Raw genomic sequence first — 14,251 nt, 5'->3', positions numbered from 1 at the left:
AGATAGGTAGTGGGAAGCAGCCGCATAGCACAGGGAGATCAGCTCAGTGCTTTGTGACCACCTAGAGGGGTGGGATAGGGAGGGTGGGAGGGAGGGAGATGCAAGAGGGAAGAGATATGGGGACATATGTATATGTATAACTGATTCACTTTGTTATAAACCAGAAACTAACACACCATTGTAAAGCAATTATACTCCAATAAAGATGTTTTTTAAAAAAATTACATAAAAGGAAAAAAATATATATATAGGGTATAGAAACCTGATTTCATATCAATGAGATGTATGTGTGTATAGATTGCACAAAAAAATAAATAAATAAATAAATAAAATAAGGTCACTTCAAAAAAAAAAAAGCTCTTTCCATATATCCTGAGCTGCTCACAGGGATCTTAGAGATCACTCAATTCACCCTTTTGTTTTACAAGTGGGGAAACTTAAAGGAGTTAAAGTAGAACTTCTGATTCCTGACTCTTGAGAGTTGAGAAGACATGGACACCATTGTTCTGCTAATGAAAAAGTACAAGCACAGAGCCAGGATAATTCCTTATTGGAGTCACTGCAAGTATTGAGGGGTTTTTAAATTTTTTATCCAGATATTAGTATTGCTGATTCAATTTTACTACTGCAGTTGTTCCATTGACCATAGAAGAAAGCCAACTTAAATCTCATAATCTACTGTTAATTCTTCTTATGTTGCACGTGGATGGATGGATGGATGGATGGATGGTGGATGGATAGATGGTTGGATGGATGGTTGGACGGATGGATAAATCAATGGATGGATCGAGGGATCAATGGATCTACCCCTCTGTCTATATATATGCATATATAATTTCCCCTGTATAGGAAGTTATTATACTTTACATGATCAGTTCCTCCACATTCAAGCAAAGGTAGATTTTTAATAATTTTTAAAGCCACATATTGCCCAGGTTATTTTACCTATATGCCACATTACTAATTTAGAGTCATAAGAAAAGCCTGCATTTTCCAAGTCTCCATTCAATTGGGGAATTAAAATCTTCTTCTGTATTAAATCTGAGTCATCGGGACTTCCGTGGTTGTGCAGTGGTTAGGAATCCGCCTGCCAATGCAGGGGACATGGGTTCGAGCCCTGGTCCTGGAAGATCCCACATGCCGTGGAGCAACAAAGCCCATGCGCCACAACTACTGAGCCTGTGCTCTAGAGCCGTGAGCTACAACTACTGAGCCCGCATGCCACAACTACTGAAGCCTGCGTGCCTAGAGCCCGTGCTCTGCAACAAGAGAAGCCACCGCAATGAGAAGCCCGTGCACCACAATGAAGAGTAGCCCCTCTCGTCACAACTAGAGAAAGCCCGCGTGCAGCAATGAAAACCCAATGTAGCCAAAAATAAATAAATGTATTTTTAAAAAATATGAGCCATCATGAAAAGGCCTAATCCTCCCATTGTTCAGCACTCATGATTCCTATTCCTTCCAAGAGGAATGGAAGTGTGAATCACTATCAGTACTAGGTCCTGAGTGCTGATTTCTAAAACTGTCTGTAACCAGACCACTGGCTTCATCTCAGGCTGATTAAATTAACTTTACATCTTTTAGGTCCCATAGTGATTCAAAGTCCCACCAGCAGGACAGCACTGGCACTGAATTTCATGATAACTTAGAGTTTTCTAAATTCCAGTTTTCTAAATTCTTTGCATTCATTAGCAATGATACCCTTGCACTAGATGTCAGCAGAGGGAAACACCCAAAGCCAAGATCTCTGTATCCAAAGTTATGTGAGGGGGCGGGGGGGTGGGGGGGGGGGTCATGTCCATGCTGACTCAGCAGTGCAGGCAAATGCTAGACCATGCCATGTTTAGGTTCTGTAACTGTGGTCTCTAGATACACCGGGATTCCAAGATACTTCAAATCTTTACTTGCAAGTTGGCAGACTATCATTAAATACACACACACACCTACACATTAAATTCATGCACACTGTGATAATTCACTATAATTGGATGATTTCTTTAAAACATTCTTACCTCCACCTCGTATAGTAGAAAGATCATAAACTTCAGAGTCTGACATCTAATCTAAGTTCTGTCATATACTAGTTTGTTTACTATTTTGCCGGAATATGTTGCTCTCTTTTCCTCATTTTTTTCATTTGTATAAGGACAATAATATATTTCCTCATAATAATACTCTATGGATTAAATAAGATAATGCAGGTAATATACCCAGCACCGCACCCAGGACCTAGTACTCAGTGAATGTAAGTCCCCTTCGTCTAAGAAGAACAGAAGGCACCATTAAGGTCACAAAGGTAGGCCAACAACTCATTTCAAAAATTACTGAAGACTATATGCAGGCAAAAACATACTGCAAGTGCCTGGAAAATGATATAGAATATTTAGAAATTCAGAATAAAATGATCTAAAATCAAAATAACCCCTGGCTGTCTTCCTATGAAAATGAATTATAACTTTCAATTTGCAGTGTATCTTTCTTAGGAATTTATCTCTTTGAGACATTTTGCTTTAAGGCATGGATTTAAAGAGTTCATATTTCATCAACTTGAAAGTGGTAGCATAAGGACCTCTTCAATCCAAATGGGAACACTTGGAAATTTCTGTAAAAAAATTTTACAGATAGATCACATAAAGATGTTCTACAAAGTCACAATATTGAAGATAAAAGACAAATATGTAAGAGTATGACATGTTTCATTTTCCACTTAAGTACGACATTTTGGGGGATCATATAACTATTAGGCCAGGCAGTGTCTCCAGGCTACTGTGAATCTTGCTGCACACAGGCCTGGAGTGCTTAAACCTGGTCAGAGAGATGGGCCTCCATCATTTCAAAAGAGCATTGTTATAAGTTCTAGAGGTCCACAAACTTAAATCATAGCAATAAAATTCATAGAACAAGTTTTTGAAAACCATCTAAATGGGTGAGGTCAATTGAATAAAACAAAGCAACTAATACTGATATAGACATCTTTTAAAGGTCATTTGTCCTAGAAACAAATTCAAGGAGTGAACCAAATTTAATCTTCTGTGCAGATGAGTGACTTAAGTCTTTGGTGTGCTTGCTTTATGCAGTGATCACAGAAAAGGGCAAATATGCTACATGGGGAACCACTTGAACCACACAAATCATGAATGCAGAACCCAAAGATACGGTAAAATGTCAGTTTGCAAATCTATCAGTGGACATAATGGCTTAAGCCCAAGCAGGAGTCTTGATGATAGATCAAGTCAAATAAACTGAATACATTTCTTAAAAGGCAACAGATTGTTAGCATGAAGGTCACTTATGAAGAAAGATGTTTCCACAGGTAAAGTACACACTAAAGGATGGGTACACCAGAGACAGGTCGTAGGGTATGTGGAGTAGCGCTGAAGTTTCTCTTCCCTCAGACCATTCATTTGTGGGATATACTCCTGAGAAATAAAAAGGAAGGTAACTGTAGAAGCTCAAACTAGAAATAAGAGCTTTTACCACTGTGTATTTTGAGTCAAAGATTCCTCTGAGTTGAGGCAGAAATGCTCCAAAATCAGAATACTCAGTAAATGATACAAACCTATTTCTCACATGATGGTAATTATTATCTTATAAATAATTGAAACAACTAATAACTGTATTTTGTATCATGCTTTAACAACTTTCACATTCTTTGTCTTCAAAAAACGCCATGTGTTGTGTCACATTATACAGGTGAAGAAATGAAAGTACAAGATATTAATTAACCTGACCAAGACAACACAGAGAGTAAATGGCCCAGCTAACACTTAATGTTTTCTCTAGTCTCACAAATTCACTTGAATGACATAGATATAGCATATGTAATAATCTCATTTTGAAATATCCTAGGATAAAAATAAAATCACAAATATAAACAAAAAAGTGCAACAAAAGTACAGAGATTATCAGTTCTTTGGAGAAAAGCAGCCATGTTAAGCCAGCACAGAACAATTATTATTACTCATTAAGGGAAAATAATCACTCTCTGAGGATACTTAATTTACTGTAATATTTATAAAGCTTTAGAAAACCCAAAGGATTGTTTATTGTGTGGAAGCAGTGTGGATTACACGCCACCAAGGAAACACTGGGGAGTGTGATTTTTCTTGGTTGTATGACATTTTTTTTTTTTAATTCATTGTCTTTGTTTGGCCCAGTAATTACATTTTGAAGTTCCGTAGTACAAGGAAGCTGATGTAGCAAGTAAGCCGATTTGAATAGGTTTTTCACTGTTTCTCATAAAGGCGTGATTTGCAATTATAATGTTTTCCTTCACACAGTGCCTTCAGATGATCAAATCCTCCTCAAGAAAGGAAACAAAATCAGCTAAATTGCCAGCATTCTTCACCTCTTGAGACAGCTTATTTGCATGTTGTGATGAAGGCTCTTAATATCTGTTATCCCATCTTTTTTTGTTTTGTTTTGTTTTGTTTTGTTTTTTTGTTTTTTATTTATTTATTTATTTATGGCTGTGTTGGGTCTTCGTTTCTTGTGCGAGGGCTTTCTCTAGTTGTGGCAAGTGGGGGCCACTCTTCATTGCGGTGCGCGGGCCTCTCATTATCGCGGCCTCTCTTGTTGTGGAGCACAGGCTCCAGACGCGCAGGCTCAGTAATTGTGGCTCACGGGCCCAGTTGCTCCGCGGCATGTGGGATCCTCCCAGACCAGGGCTCGAACCCGTGTCCCCCGCATCAGCAGGCAGACTCCCAGCCACTGCGCCACCAGGGAAGCCCCTGTTATCCCATCTTGTATCTAGAATACTTAACTGTGATCTTAAAATAAAAAGACATCTCTACCTTGATGATTCTGATGATGCCCAGCCTGTAGAGTTTAGTGATAAGCTGGACACTTTGCCATTTTCTCAAATTATACTTTGGGTCAATTTGCAAGTACTTTTTAAAATACGCATTTAACAAGTTATAAAATACCTCTCCAATACACAGAAGGAGCACCTAATGGAGTTTCTCCTTATCTGAAATCAATGTCACCCTCCCTTCCTACCTAATCTGTGTAACCAAGGTTCCACAATACTGAGTAGACTCATTCAGATTTAAAAGACCTGTTAAAAAATTAAACTTTCTAATAGGCTGAGTGTATCAGAGCAGAATCAGAGATGCAAAAAAGAACATTTCCAAAGGGAGTTGTGGGAAAATATGACACATGTAGAACTGAGCCTTCTCATCCTTGAACTGAGACTTGGAAACGCCCAGAAGAGGTTAACAGAACTCAGAAGACCAAAAATCATAAGAAACCTCTGTGAAGATAGAATTTAGGACCCAGAGATGCAGGAAATGGCTGTCCAGAGCAGAAGAGGGCCAGGCACCACGGACAGAAAACAGGCTGTGGGAAGCTGTTTTACCTCCTGACATGCTCTGTATGATAAATTAGTAAGGCCAACCTGCAATTAGCCAGCTGCAGTGGGGATCCAATAACCACAGGACAGTCCAGTCCCTCCTCCCACCTCCATCCACCCCTAATGCCTGGTAGTGACAACTGTGGGAAGCACCTGTTAGAAAAGTGCCCAAGACAAAGTTACAAGGAGGTGCCCCGAGGGACAGGATGGATTTAGATAGGGTCAGGTAGAGAGGAGCGTCCCTCCTCTGTCAGCCAAGTGAGCACGGGAAATGCTGCCTTGACCAAGAAAACCAAGGAAATTTCTCTTTGTTGCTAAGCGCCCATCTTTGCATTTCCTTTCCTCTTTGCTCTCTGCTAGCAATCCTTACCCACCTGGAACTACCACCTGGCTTCAATTCTTACATCATTCCAATGCCAGTTGAGAGAGGGAAGAACAGATGATAATGAAGGTTAGAAAGGAGGGAAGAGGGACTTCCCTGGTGGCTCAGTGGTTAAGAATCCGCCTTCCAATGCAGGGACACGGGTTCGATTCCTGGTCCGGAAAGATCCCACGTGTCGCAGAGCAACTAAGCCTGCGTGCCACAACTACTGAGGCTGCTCTCTAGAGCCCACAAGCCACAACTACTGAAGCCCGCGTGCCTAGAGCCCACGCTCCGCAACAAGAGAAGCCACCGCAATGAGAAGCCTGAGCCCCGCAACAAAGAGAAGTCCCCACTCGCCACAACTAGAGAAAACCTGCGTGCAGGAATGAAGACCCAACGCGCCCCAAAAAAAAAAAAAAAAAAAAAAAAATTTAGATTCTTAGAAAAAAAAAAAGGAGGAAAGAGGCAAGAGGAGAAATGCGTGAGCCAGCTCCATGCTTCCTCCTGCCTCAGCTTTAGTGCATCCTGAAGTTTCATTATAAAAACCCAATCTGCTGACATTAATATAAGGTACTGTGTATTGCATACCTATCACATATCAGGCTCAGTGCCACTTGCTTGACAAATATTATATAATTCAGTACAACATTTTGGGGCAAGGATCATTGCCCCTTATTCATAGGTGAGGAGTCAAACATTTTTTACAAGTCTTAAAATTTATCCATAGTCATATAGGTTTTATATATTTTCAGATCCAAGATTCAAATCCAGGACAGGATGGCTCCAAAGATAATTTTCGAATTTCTAAAATTCCCTTTGAAAATGCCAAACAAGCTGGCATCTACAGCCAGGTGTAACTCAGATGCCCTTAGAGATTAGGAAGGTGCTTCTCAACGCCCAGGCAGTGGAAACGGGCTACCTTGCCCATCCTCACCAGGGATTCTCCCTAAGTGAGGCAGGATAGAAAGAGAAAGTAAAAGAGGTTGCTTTTGTCTTTTCTAGACATACTTTCTCTGTCCTCCAAGTTCTGTGTCAGAGAAAGAACACGACGCGTTTTCTTTGATCTCTACCCAAAACGCAAGGCATGAAGTTTGAGTACCACGTACTGCCTGGCAAACAAAATTTGAATACTAGATATTCCCTAAAGACTTCATGCTTCTCTGCTTCCGAAGCTCTCCTCCCTCAGGAATCCTCTGAAACTCAATTCCACTCTTTAATCTGCAGAACGCTTCAGCTCTCTGCTCCCTGTGGCTTGGCTTGGGCATTGCTGCTTCTCTAAGATTCATTCCTGTGCTCAATAATGGACCAGCTTCTCTGAGTTCCCTGACTTGCATGTCCAGAAGAACAGGACAACAGCCCATTTTCCTCTCTTTTCTTTCCCTCTCTCCTATCAGCTCCCAGATAGGGGTTTATTTCTCTCACCTGTGTAAATTATTCTACCTACTTCAAAAGTCAGATGCTGTTCATTGTAGTTAGGATTTTTTTTTAACTGACTCTTACTAACATTAATTAAGGAATTACTTATAACCTACTAATAATTTAATTACACAGAAAACACCTGTCTTCAAATGGCGGTAGCAAGAGGCGTTGTTACTAATTCTCTAGGGGCACAGGCAGGCCAAAACCATTCTTAGGTTATAACATTTTAGAGAAAAAGTATTATATTAATCCTAGACCACATTATTAATATACTCTTAAGTTAATATTTTCCCACAAAATCTTTAGCAATAACAAATAAGTAACAAAGAGACTGGTCTATGTTTTAGCCACATGGAATGAGAGACGTTCCAGAACTTCCAATTAGAGCATCGCAGGCAGTGGGATGGCCCTGGATGTGAGGTGAGCTCAGAAGTGCAGCTGAAAACTGCCCAGACCCACACTGGTAGGTTACAAAGGAAACCAGGGAATGGCAATGAGCTGCTCTGACAGAGACTGGGGAGAGCAGAGCATAGGGCAAGGCCTTGGGGTGCCCCATCTCACCAATGCAGGAAGAGCTAAGAATATTTCTACTATTTTTTTAAATGCATTTACGCGGTTCCTGAAACTAAGATCAATGTTTTACATAAGTTCAGCCTTCATGGCTGCTTAAATTTTTATCTGATTTCTGTTTTCCTCCAAATGATATTCTTGGAACATTTTCTGAAATCTCAGAGGTAAAAGATAAAGGCAAGCCAGGACGTCCAGCGTTTGTTAAAATGTTTTGTGTAATCCATCCCGGTTTATTTGACTCCAGGACAGGCTGATTTTAATCCTCATATGCAGTCCATTCTGACGCTCTGCCCACAAAGATAAGAGGAGTAAAGCTTTTACAATAATGCAATATTATATCTGGAAAGGATTCCACAAATCCTCCTGTAAGATTGGTACGAAAAAAATCCAGTTTAGCGAAAGCTTTAAACACACGCACACACGTGCAACTGCAAGATACAGTGTACCTCCAATCTGGGAAGCTCACAGTTAACAGGCGTCAAGGGGAAACATAGACCTGTATTCTGAAAAAACACACCACTTCAGAATGCAAGTCTTAATTCTGCAGTTTTTTAAAAGAGGCACTGGACTAGTTATTAAATGAGTAGTAAGATCTTTAGACTTTCTTTTTTTCCTCCTATTTGCTCTGAATCTCAGACTATGAAAATAAAACTTTTTTGTTTTACCTTATGAACCTCCCAATTTTTTCTAGCACAATAACTAGCTTTGACAAACTGTTTTGCTTTTCCTTCTCCTTTACAAAGTATTACCATGATTTCAGAGTAAATTCAAATTTTTTTCTAATTTTAAGCTTGCTGCTTTATGCTTATAGTATTATCCAGGTTTCATGGAGAATTAATAAACAAACAAACACAAAAATCAGTCTAATGGTTTGCCAACCAGCAGCAGTACAGATAAAAGCAGTTTGCTTCTCCTGGGCAGATTTTGACCAACATTACACAATAACCTTATCTTGTAAAGCAAAGTAATCAGCCTCCCCCAAAGCAGCCACCCAAACTACCTGCTCAGGCTATTAATCTATTTTCATTACCTACATTCTAATTCTACTTTGTGTGTACCCCTAGTTGTTTTGGGGTTGATACAGTTTACAGGTTCAGGCAATGGGATGTAGCAGTATAGTCAAGTGTACCGAAAGAGAAGTGCTAGAGGCATGTGTGTGGAGTTGACAGACAGACCTTGCATTGAGTTAGAGCTAGAAAGTTACATAAAGGAAAATTTTTGAATAAAATTCTCTCTTATCTTTGGGGAGAGCACTGCTTTTATTCTACAGTGACTTCTTTCATAAAACCAAATATCACTTGGTAACATAGTTTATCTGTTTTAAATCTGGATCTTTATTTGTTGGATTTCATGGAATGACTTTCATTTACTCACAAATTCTGTCTTCATCCCTTCCTGATTGCACCACATGCTCTATGAAAATCTCAGTCCTTTCTTCCTCTGCACAGACAACAAATGCACTTGCATATGCACAAAAGCTTTGTCTATGCCCATCATTCTTCACCCACCTTCCCTGGAACATCTTTATTTCCCACATTTCCTGACTTTAAAGCCCTCAGGCCTCACATTCCACCTCATAATGTAGTTATTAGTTTGCACGTCTCATTTCCTGACCAGATGATCATCTCAAAAGTCAGAACCAAGTCTGGCCTCGTTTTTTATCACCCAGAGCTTACGTAATAGGTTCTCAATAATTATTTGTTGAATTTGAACGAACATTTTTCTTTCGTCTTCATCTAAGCCTCCTCTGACACCGTCCAAGCAAATCGAGTTATAGCACAAAATCTAAATACCTTGTGTAGCATGCAAGACTGGCCATATACTTGCCCCTTTATCAGCCTTATCTCTCCCATTCACCCAGAACTATGTGCCAACCCATATATATTTTAAGCTATATTGATTAAATAACAATGTACCGTATTATTTTTTTAATACATCTTTATTGGAGTATAATTGCTTCACAATGCTGTGTTAGTTTCTGTTGTATAACAAAGTGAATCAGCCATATGTATACATATATCCCCATATCCCTTCCCTCTTGAGCCTCCCTACAACCCTCCCTACCCCACCCCTCTAGGTGGTCACAAAGCACCGAGCTGATCTCCCTGTGCTATGCAGCTGCTTCTCACTAGCTATCTATTTGACATTCGGTAGTGTATATATGTCGATGTTACACTCACTTCGCCCCAGCTTCCCCCTCCCCACCAGTGACTAATTGTACTCAATGTTAGTTTCCTTTTTTAATTTTTAGTTCCCCAAACCAATACTACCTTATATTTCTGTGCTTTCATACATTATCCTCCTTCTTAGAATGCTCCCTACCCTGATCCCTTGTCTACCAACTCCTACCTATTCCAATGACTCTAAATTTACATCTCTACTCCCAGATTCTCTCCTGACTCTCAAAACCACACATCTAATTGCCTTGTTCATCTCCACCAAGAGATATGAGGAGTCTATGGCATTGGTCCAGTTGAAATACTATATTGGTAGCAGTGAAGGTGGGCAAAAGAAGTAGTTTGAGATATATTTTAAGAGTTGTGTCAGTAGGAGTGTCTATGACATAGAGATGCGGGTTACTTCGCATTGTTGGAAGTCTACCAGCATGAGGCTGAGAGCATAAGTTCACTTTCCTGTTAACTTTGCTCCTCTTTATTGTTAAAGATCTCCTGACCAAAGACCTATAAGCAGACATCTTGCAATCCCATGTGTTTGGTTGTCAGACTCCTTTTTGGAGATCCAGACTTACATCTCTAAAATTTCCACTTAAATGTCTCACAGTTATCTCATATTTAACATGTCCGAAACTGAATTCTTGTATCTTATGCTACCTCAATTTGCTCTTTCTCTAGTGTTACTTATCTAGAAAGTTGGACTGTTCTCCACCTAGTGCCAGAAACTTGGGAGTCAACTTTGACAATGATCTCTCCTTTAGTGCCCAGATCCAAATGATCATCATGTCCTGATTCTACCACTAAAGTATAACTTGAAGTCACATATTTTTCTCCATTTCTATGGCAATCACCCTAGTTCAAACCAATTTCATCTCTACCTGGACTAGTGTAAATAGTTGCCCTTTTTGCCTCTACTCTAAACTTTCTTCAGTGCTTCTGCAGAAGCTAACATGTCATTTTAAAACTTCAAATCTGATCATGTCTCCTTCATTTTATATTCTTCAATGTTTTCTACCTGCATAATTTGGTTCCTGCCTATCTTTCTAACTGCATCCCACAATACTCTTCCCCCCTACTCACTCAGCTCCAGACACACTAAGTTTCTCTCTGTTTTTACAACACTCCATGACATCAGCTCCATACCTGTGCTCTTCTCTACTGTAGCCTAAGCACCTGGGCCATGCTTGGCACATACATGTTCAATTAACATTTATTAAATGTATAAAATGATGAATGAAGAGAAAAACAAACATCGTATGCTAACACATATATATGGAATCTAAAAAAAAAAAAAAAACGGTTATGAAGAACCTAGGGGCAGGACGGCAATAAAGACGCAGACCTACTAGAGAACGGACTTGAGGACACGGGGAGGGTGAAGGGTAAGCTGGGACGAAGTGAGGGAGTGGCATGGACATATATACACTACCAAATGTAAAATAGATAGCTAGTGGGAAGCAGCCGCATAGCACAGGGAGATCAGCTCCGTGCTTTGTGACCACCTAGAGGGGTGGGATAGGGAGGGTGGGAGGGAGGGAGATGCAAGAGGGAAGAGATATGGGGACATATGTATATGTATAGCTGATTCACTTTGTTATAAAGCGGAAACTAGCACACCATTGTAAAGCAATTATACTCCAATAAAGATGTTAAAAAAATAAAATAAAATAAAATAATGAATGGGTTCTGAGGATGATCACCTTTATGCCAGAAGAGTGGCTGAACCTATTATGATCCTTTTAGCTACAAGTAATGGAGGATCCAACTAACAGAGGTCTAAATATTAAAAATTTTATTATGTCACACAACTAGAAAACCAAGGAAAAGGCAGCTTTGAGTCAGTTTTGGACCAATTATTTCAGCTTCAGAATAACATCCTAAAGCCTCTGGGTTCTTTTCTTCTCTCTGCTCTGCGTGCTTAGCATGCAGGAGCAGGACCATCCCCTGATGGTCACAAGATAGCTAGAGCATTTTGGATATCGCAGGTAGATGACAACATCCAGCTAACAATTGGAGTGTTTTCCTCCATTCAGCTCTTTTTATTAATGAGAAAAACACCTAAATCTCTCTCAAACCAACTCCTTTCCACCCTACCCCCTGTACATTACCCATATCATTTCTTGGCCAGGTTTTTTGTAATAAATCCCATGGTAGTACATCGTCCCCCAATAGTCAATCCTCTCTCCTACAGCCACAATAATATTTCTAAAACAAAGCTCCAAACAGTTTTTTTCCACAGCTATGGAAAGTTCAACACCTCAGGGGGCCCTGAAAGCCCCACCATGATTTGCCTCTCATTTCCTCTCCAGCCTAATTTCTAAGCCTTTCCCACTCATGGGGAGAGGCAGTCTTACTTATAGATGTAGAGCCCAGGCTTTGAAATCAGACTGCCTGAGTTTGAATCTTGGCTCTGTCACTTCCTGAATTACTTGAACAAGGAATTTAACTTCTATGTGCCTCTGTCTTCCCATCTTCAAAATGGAGACAATACTATTCCCTAAAAATTAAGTGAGGTAATATATGTAAAGTATATGGAACAGTACCTGGCCCAACACTAGTTACCATCTCATGGACAAGCCACCCCAAATTTCTTTGAACCTGATGTTTTTGTTCCTGTCTCTTCCTCAAATCACTTTTCTTATTTTATTTGCCAGGCAAAGTCCTCACTGTTCAAAAGCCACTCAAGAGCCCTAGCTTGTGAGGACTACATTAAGCTTTCAGATTCGTTATCAACTACTTCTTCAGATTTTCTCTGGGCTAGAGGAAGTTTAGTTTTTCTATTTGTACTTGTCTTCCCCATCAAGCAATCTCCTACTCATTCTTTGTGACTTCTAGTGTACTCTTAAAACTTCAGAAACAAACTCTATATTCTTCATTCCAGTAAAAAAGAGATTGAAAATTCATAGAAAACTTAGACTTCAGAAGTGACATAAAGGAATTCTTCATCATTCATTTATTCAATAAGTATTTATTGAGCATCTATTACAGGCACTACACTAAGGGCCAGGATCACAAAGATTAGTAATACAAGAGTTCACAGTCTGAAGTACAGACCAGCTTGGTCAATGGAAATTTCTGTGATTATGTAAATGTTGTATAATTTCTTTTACCAATATGGTAACAATTAGCCAGATGCAACTATGGAGCACATGGACTATGACTCATGCAACTGATGAAATGAATATTTAATTTTACTTAGTTCTAATTAATTTAAACAGCCACATGTGACTAGTGACTACCATATTGGATGATACAATCTAGACCATTATATAAAGAAATAATTACCAGGTGACCAAGACTGTTGAAGAGATACATATGAAGTAACATAGGAGCAAAGAGAAGTGAGTGACCAATCGTCTATAGAGTTGAGAAAAGCTTCCAATATTTGGTCACAAAGAATGAGTAGAAGATTGCTTGATGGGTAAGAGTAGTGCGAATGGAAAAACAAACTTTCTCCAATCCAGATAGAAACTAAAGAAATAGCTGACAAGTCATCTGAAGGCTTAATGAAGCCCTCACAAGCTGGGGCTTTTTTTCATTAAATGCTTTCTTTAAGACGTATATACCATTTGGTTGGTTTTTAATCTTCAGTGAGACTGAAGGGACACAATTTAGAGGCCATGGAGAGGAATGAATGAAGATGAGTGAATTATGCTCTGCATAAAAGTGTGAAATCTTATATTTTGAGATAAGTGACTTCACAAATTAAAATGTAGTTGAGAATATTCTTCCATCTGTGAGTTTGTATTATACTAAACTAATTTCTGAGAATTTATATGTGTCTATAGAGGGTACATGTGTGTTTTAGTGTTGTGTGTGTATTTGAGAGAGAGGAACTTTTATCAATATTACTCAAAAAGGAATATAACGAGCACATCTGCACTCATCTTAATAGAGAGATTTGAAAGGGAAAGGACTAGACTCTAGACTGAAGTCCTTTCAAAAGCTATCCTACACTGTCTCCCTAGAGCCCCTAAGACATATCTCTACACTACATTACTCAAACTTTGAGAAATGTACTACTGGGTAAAAGAGATAGATCCTGAAGCCACACTTGGCCCTGTGGAAAAGGTTTCCAAAAGATGAGCAGAGATTCACCCTGAGGAAGTTAGAAGAGAAGGTAAACCTGAGGACACAAAAATAAAGTTAGGAAATGTTACAGGGGAGTGACAATGGCCCACAAAGTGGCTGACAATGGTTTAACCTCTTGGATACATTTCTATTGAACCATGGGAAAGGTAGCACTTTGAATAAACTTTTAGATGTCTTCCTTTTATATAATCCTTGTTGTTCATACAACTTAGCACAGTGAAGTTCTTAAAGAAAATGAGGAGGAGCACGAAGAGAAGTGAGCCCTGCCAAGTGTTTACTACC

This window comes from Balaenoptera borealis (assembly GCF_965194805.1).
Source record: "Balaenoptera borealis genome assembly, chromosome: 3".
Lineage (NCBI taxonomy): Eukaryota > Metazoa > Chordata > Mammalia > Artiodactyla > Balaenopteridae > Balaenoptera > Balaenoptera borealis.
The sequence above is the reverse complement of the archived record's forward strand: the minus strand, read 5'-3'. Positions refer to the sequence as shown.